Source organism: Cynoglossus semilaevis, chromosome 12 (assembly GCF_000523025.1).
Source record: "Cynoglossus semilaevis isolate Cse_v1.0 chromosome 12, Cse_v1.0, whole genome shotgun sequence".
Lineage (NCBI taxonomy): Eukaryota > Metazoa > Chordata > Actinopteri > Pleuronectiformes > Cynoglossidae > Cynoglossus > Cynoglossus semilaevis.
This window is the reverse complement of record NC_024318.1, coordinates 17,863,401-17,870,690: the sequence shown is the minus strand read 5'-3', so window position 1 is coordinate 17,870,690 and position 7,290 is coordinate 17,863,401.

Below are 7,290 nucleotides of genomic sequence, written 5' to 3'. Positions count from 1 at the left end.
ATATATATATATATATATATATATATATATATGTACATATATATATAGAGATAGATAGATAGATAGATATTACATATTTATGCTAATATCGGACCGATAAAATTGGTTGACGGATATTATCAGACATCCCAAAATATTTATACCGTCAGTATATTCAGTAGATATACACTCATAACGTATTACCTTTTTATATGCTTAAACCATGTATAACCGTATACAAATAAGGTTGAAGAGTTCTGTTAGGAAACTGGATGTGAATTTTCTCAAAAAAGACATTTTGCCTCTCATCCAAGAGGCTTCTTTAGAACTGAAGACGCCTCTTCAACCTTGACCATGACCATTGACCTGGATGACTGAGAATCTTTATAGACATATACAAATAAAGAAGGGAGGAAGGGAGGGAAGAGAGTTGGCCCATACGTAGACACTTGATTCCGTACCTTACACATACATGACGTAACTTACATAAACTTAGAATTAATTTTTTTTTAACTTTTTTACTTCTCTTCTTTTTTTCCTTTAATAGTTTTTATTCTTTCTTTAGCAGGCACCATGCTCATATTTATCGACAATTTCATGCTTATTTCCATGGTCATCATATGTTTCTTCTTCTCTCTGCCATCCTTACCACTCACTCTCTTAGGACTCATCACTATTATGAAAAAGAATGCACAAAATAGAGAGAAAAATCCCATCGATAAAGCAAACAGCGGGAGATGCGTACGGAAGTCGACGAACACTTGAAGTGAACGAGTGAGGCGGCCACCTAGAGTTGGTGTCTGTAAGCGTGCTCGTATCTCAAATCTTTACTTGTATCTCGAAGCAAGAATTTCCCCGAGGGCTTGCTCCTATATTGAGATGCTCGTATCTCAAGGTTCCGCTGTAACTGTATTTGTCCTAAAAGTACATATGAAGTAGATATAAAACAGGTTATTTATATTTAAGACATAAAAAATGTATGTATATGTATGCATATATATATATATATATATATATATATATATATATATATATACACATATAAACATATACATATACAACATATATGTCGTACAGTTCATCTTAGGCCCTTCATGACATCACTGGCAGCATATCTTTATTTCGTAGATGTTTCTTGATCGCTAATTTTCTAACTGCGTTTTCTTGACCTCTGTTCCACAACCTGCTGTTAAGAGTGCCGTACCCCTGCTCCCATCTCTCTGAGTCATGCATTTGACCCTTTATTCCATGTGTAGTTGTGATCGAAGTGTGAACCCTGTAAATTCCTAATCAAGACAACTGCAAAGATACAATCAAAGAGGATTTAAGAGCATCAGACATTTGACATTTGGAGAGGTGTAAATTGTGACTGCTGCTGGCTCGGATTCCTGTGAAACACCAGACACAACCACAAGAGCTATTTTTAGGTCGTCTTTAATGAGCTTAGCTTACTTGTAAATTCTGTTTTGCTGCACTTGCTGAAAGTAAGAAGCTACACAGTTATATTACATCCTGAGGCCGTGAGCTCTCTGAACAGCGCCGGCTGCAGGCTAGTGAATCAGTGACTGTCTTAGGGAGTACAGCAATAGCCGTCACATATTTTCGCAGTTCAAAATTAAATATTTAATCCGGACCACAGGCATCTTTACAAGTTCTGATGACAAGGCGAAGAAGCCCATGATTCATTGATCTGAAGTAACACAGTCGGCAGCTGTGAAAGTGCAGAGCAGAAGCTGCCAGAAAACTCATCCGGATGTCACAGTACACCGCAGGGTCAAACTGATATGTCAGGAGCAGTCGTCTTACTCAGGCACAACACAACTGTGCATGTGTGACAGTGCAAGTGAATTGCTTCTGCTCGTTTCAAGGTGGTGCAGCGGGGAATTTTAATCATCTTCCTGATGTTTGCTTTGCTAGAAGACAAACAGAACTTTTTTTTTTTTTTACTCAAAAATGAAACGCTTATACATCATAGCCGCTGCCTTTAATCAGCCTGTAGTACCTCAATAACTCACTCTTATCAGATAAATATTGGTTTAACACAGTGCTTCTCAAATAGTGGGACGGGGCCCCCCAGAGGGACACGGTGAGATGTCACGGGGGGGTGGGTGAGTGGACTTTCTGTCTTTATATATGACTTTACTAATCAGTTTTGAGAATCAGGGGATTGTATGAAGAGTGCCAGCAACTCATACAGTTGTTTGTATAGATAAATCAATTATATTTTATTATATATTACCAGGTGTTTAATAGTATTTCAACGCCAGTCCTGATTATAGACAACTAAACACAATTACAAAAACATGCAAAATAACAAATACTGTTTCAAAATATAACTGAGAAACTGAGTTTTTTTTTTTCCTTGTTTCATTTGTTTAGCAAATATAGTACACTTAGTTTAATACAGAGGTTCCCAAAGTGGAGGGTGTGCCCCCTATGAGGGCAGTGTGCTATTACGGGGGGAGCGTGGATGGAACGAATTAATGAAATATAATGCAAAGTTTTGTCCTCTGCGGGACTGACAAAAGACTTGAAAATGCCAATGCTAGCATAAAATGCTAGCATAAAATGGACACGTTTAAGGTGCGTAAAAACAGTTACATTTAAAATGTGTGTAACAAAGAAGTCTGAAAACTTTAAATAGACCAAGCATGGGTAGAAATACAGATGGAGCGCCGCACAATCTAAGGACAACGGCTCTGTGCATTAGCAGATCATCCGTCTTGACCTGTAAGGATTTTAACTTTACTGTCATAGAGCTAAGCTAACCCAAAATGCTTTTTAAGGTTAATCTCATCCTCAGCTCTCCAACGTAGAGAGTAAATGCACCTTATTCTGCTGCTTCACTGAACACTGCTGCCTTGGCTGCAATGAAACCAAATGAGTAGAAATGTGAGAAACTCCTGGGCCATTAAGCCCATGAATTAGATTTAACATATGTTAAACAAAGTATAGAACAAAGTGAGCCTGACTAAAGTGATAATGCCCCAGAGAGAGCAGAGCAGGTCGCGGGCTGCAGTCAAAAGACTAGGGGCTGCTGCAAACACCCTGGTATCATTTATCAGTTTTATATTTTTTTTTTATTTCTTTATTACCTTTATAGATACTATCATTTCAGTTTCATATACTTCTACCTTCCGCTGAATTTTTTGGACCTTTAAAGGATATACTGTACAGTGGGGCTTCGATATACGAGTTTAATCCGTTCCACAGCAGATCCACTAGTATCTCCAAATTAAAAACCAATTAATTTGTTACAGCCTACCATAAATATACTATTAATTAATTAAATTAAAATCCCCCCTTTCTAAACATCAAAAACATAGATATAAACAAATATATTGATAATATAAAATAATAATTAAGAAAACATTTTATATTATTGTTATAAAATGGGTAAAATAAACAAGCGAAGGACATATACTGTAAATATATATATATATATTTCAGTATGAATGTACAAAAAATGTCATTTTGTCATTTATTGACACATATAGTAGAATATATATTAGCTCTTAAATTAATTTAGGATGTAATGTATAAATTTATTATAAATAACAAAATTATAATATAAATATATACAAATTTATATACATGGTTTTCTGCATATATACAGTATATATTTATGTTATGTTATGTTATAGGTGTATATATATATATATATATATACATATATACACACGTATATACAGTACATGTTTATATACACTACATTTTCAGAACGTACAAAAATCATTTTGTACAAACAAGATATAATTATACAAATGTGTATATATATATATATATATATATATATATATATACACACACACATTCATCATTAATCTGTATGCAGTGAAACCCTACATCTTACACACGGTATTTACACAAAGTTATGCCTTATCACTGTGTGAGTGGGAAAAAAAATATATACCATAACCAAAACAATAAACCTTTTCTCGCTGCTCAACCATTGCCACGGTAACATGGTCTCATTTGCGATTTGTCATTTCATTTGAGCTCTGTACTGTACTTGGGGCTCAGTCGAAAGTTATTTGATTTTTTTGTTGTAATGTTAATCATAATTGTCCATTTATCTGAATCTGTGTGTAATCTTTTAAAAAGAAACATCAATAGTTAGTTGTTTGTTTTTTTACAGAGGTCATGCTTCCAGTTTGAAAAGATTTGAAGTGTTGTTCCCCATTTTATCACCAGGAACTACAGTACAATAACATTTGTTAAAGTAAGCAGTGGGTAAAGAAAATAAAAAATAAAAGTCCATTTGAGCATTCTAATCGACAAGCAATTTACTCACTTCTACCAAAATGAGATGGAGAAGGGGGAAAAGAGAATGCTTATGTCATAGATTTACCATTTTAAATCCAAAATGAAGTTTTAAAGAGGCAAAGGAGAAAGTACAGTTTGATCTGGGAGTAAATATGGATTTTTTATTTATTTATTTTTTTAGCAGACAGCAATGTTCTTGTACCTTTGTATTATGTCACCTTCACCGATTGATTCAACTTAGCGTGTACTCATCAATCTCCTACCATGCGTGCTGTCAACGATGTCAGCACTGCAACAACAGTGTGGGCTGTTGGTGAATTTGTCATCATGTGATCCATGTTTCGAAGCTGTTCTCTCCTACATGGATGAGTGGGAGGTGCGGGGCAGATATTACACACTCGGGCTGTGTTGTTTCTCCGGTCTCGCACTGTGGCCGTCACTTCTGACTCACATCCACAAGCACCAAGGACGTGTTCGGCCCTGGATTTTCAATTATTTTACTTTTATTGACGCGTTTATGTAAATGGTCGGTGTATCAGGTCGACGTCCTTGGTCCATTAATTAATGCACACGTGTTGTGCCTTTACTTACTGTAGGACAATAATTGAAATCAATTTACCCTAATCTTGCATTATATCATCCATTAGAAATGATCATTAAATATGAAAAATAATTCTAATACATATATATATATATATATATGTTCAATTGTCAAAACACTATTCCTATTCCTACTATTCTATATATGGTAAATATATATATATATATATAACCATATATACTGTATATATATATCCCATTGTCAATAAACTACTCCTGTGAAGTCTTCTGTGATGTGTTGTAAGGTAAGGGTCAAATAAAAGTAAGCTCAAAAAGTAAATACCAAACAGCATCCTGTGACGCAGCTGGCTGTAGAAATAATTTGCTGTAGTTTACGAACAGATGTAAAAAAGGAAAGGAAGGAAATCCAGTATAAAAGAAACCAAGGTTGCGTTTCCCACTGTAGAAGCAGTAAAGTTCAATCCAATCTGAACTCACTTGATCAATAGCTAAATTTAGCATATTAGCATCATTGCATATTTTATTTACAGACTTTGCTGCAGAAGAGGAAAGTTAATAAATATTTTTACCTTCATAAATAATGCATGCTTTTTATTCAACCTTAATAAAATGCATCAGCATCAGTAGATTTTATTTTATGCCGGGTTCTAAGTAACAGAGGCGGACGAGGATTAAAGGTGAATTTACATTTACAATCGACACGATCGAATCAGAATCTGACCTTATCCACATGACTTTTAAAGGGTGCTTGTTTTTCAAATGAAAAGTCAGTTATTGGTGCCTGTGACTTTAATGTGATTTATTTTGATAAGTGCAAAAAAAAAATTGTACTGGCTGCAAGTGCACCGGAGCTAACGTGAGTTTTCAACAGTTCTGATGCAAGAAAAAACGTGAAGCCAGCCAACCACAGATCAGAAGAAAGTGTTTTTAGAGTCGCCTAGTCTTAAAATACTACCGTAATTTACGGACCACTGAGCGCACTTGAATATAAGACGCACCCACTAAATTTAAAAAGAAAAGGTGTCCACGTTGTAACATGGGATATTTACATAGAAAGATGTTACACAGAAAAAATTTTTTTTCACTTATAAATACATACTTTTTTTCCGAACAGTGCCTGTAACACGGCTTGTTACACGTTAGCTCTTTCCCGCTTCGGCGCCCCGACCGTAGTTGGAATTCACAAGGGAGACTTAATGATCTGCTCCAGTGCCAAAGCTAACATTAGCTCCGGGGCTAACTCCTTTCACTTTGTGCTTGTCCGCAGCAGAGGTAAACAGAAACAGGGAAGTTGGTAACATACTGCACTCTGAGTTTGTACTGATTTTTGAATGAAGAAGACAGACGGATTATTTTTGCTATGCTCTAAATCAAATTATGTTTTTATAAAGTTCACCTTCATTTCTATTTATTTCTTATTTATTTTTGTTCAAATCCCAAAATGTAGCAACCAATATTTAAGCCAGGCAGTGACTGTAGCCTTAAAAGGGATTTAAAACTCAAACTCAATTTGCAGCAAAACAAACAGCAGTTGCATCGATGGTACCGGATGTTAAACTCAAGTTTCCCATTTGAGATTTTTATTGTTCTGTCGTGCGTCACGCAGTAACCAGGCTTCGGGCTTCTTACTCACTTCGCTCTAAAGTCACACTTCCTGCCTCATCAAGTGTTTGATTGAAGTGAGTGAATTTTGTTTACCAGTCACGGTGTTAAGGTTTATAAATAAAGTGTGAGGCTGTACTGCACTGACAGGAAAACTTTTCCATACCCGTGGAGTTGTCTTCTTCACTATCAGTGGGATTCAATCCAGAGTCAGGAATCTGTTTCTGTGCCACATAGGCTTAAACATCTGATTCTGCTTCGCTGTCTCGTGTTAGTTAACTAAGTCATTGAGATTTGCCGAATACTTAATTATAATTCGCATTCACTACAGAAAAAGTAGTTCAAGTAAAAACTGTAGTATCTATTTCTAACACTGCTAAGTGTGTCATTTCAACTTCCATAATAAGGTTAAAGAGTCCCGAGCACTAGCCAAAACATGCATAATGAATAAAAAAATAACATATATAAGTCGCACCACCCAAAGGATGAAAAAAAAGTGCGACTTACAGGAGTAGCAGATACTGGCACACAAGCCTAGAGTGCCCTCTAGCGGCTGTCAGTGTAAACATAACAAACATATGAAATTATATGTCTTAATATTTAAGTCTCACCGAGTAGAACTCGCAAACCCAGCCAAAGGATGAAAAAGTGTGACTTATAATCCGGAAGATATTGTATATTATTAACATTTCACTGAGTGTGAAAAAAGTTTCACTTTTAAAAAAATATAGTCTGATACAGTCATCCATCCATCCATCCATCTATTTTCATCCGCTTATCCGTTACCGGGTCATGGGGCAGCAGTCTCCACGACCGCCACCCAAATCACACTGCACCGTACCAACCCTCTATATATATGTATATATGTATATATATATGTAT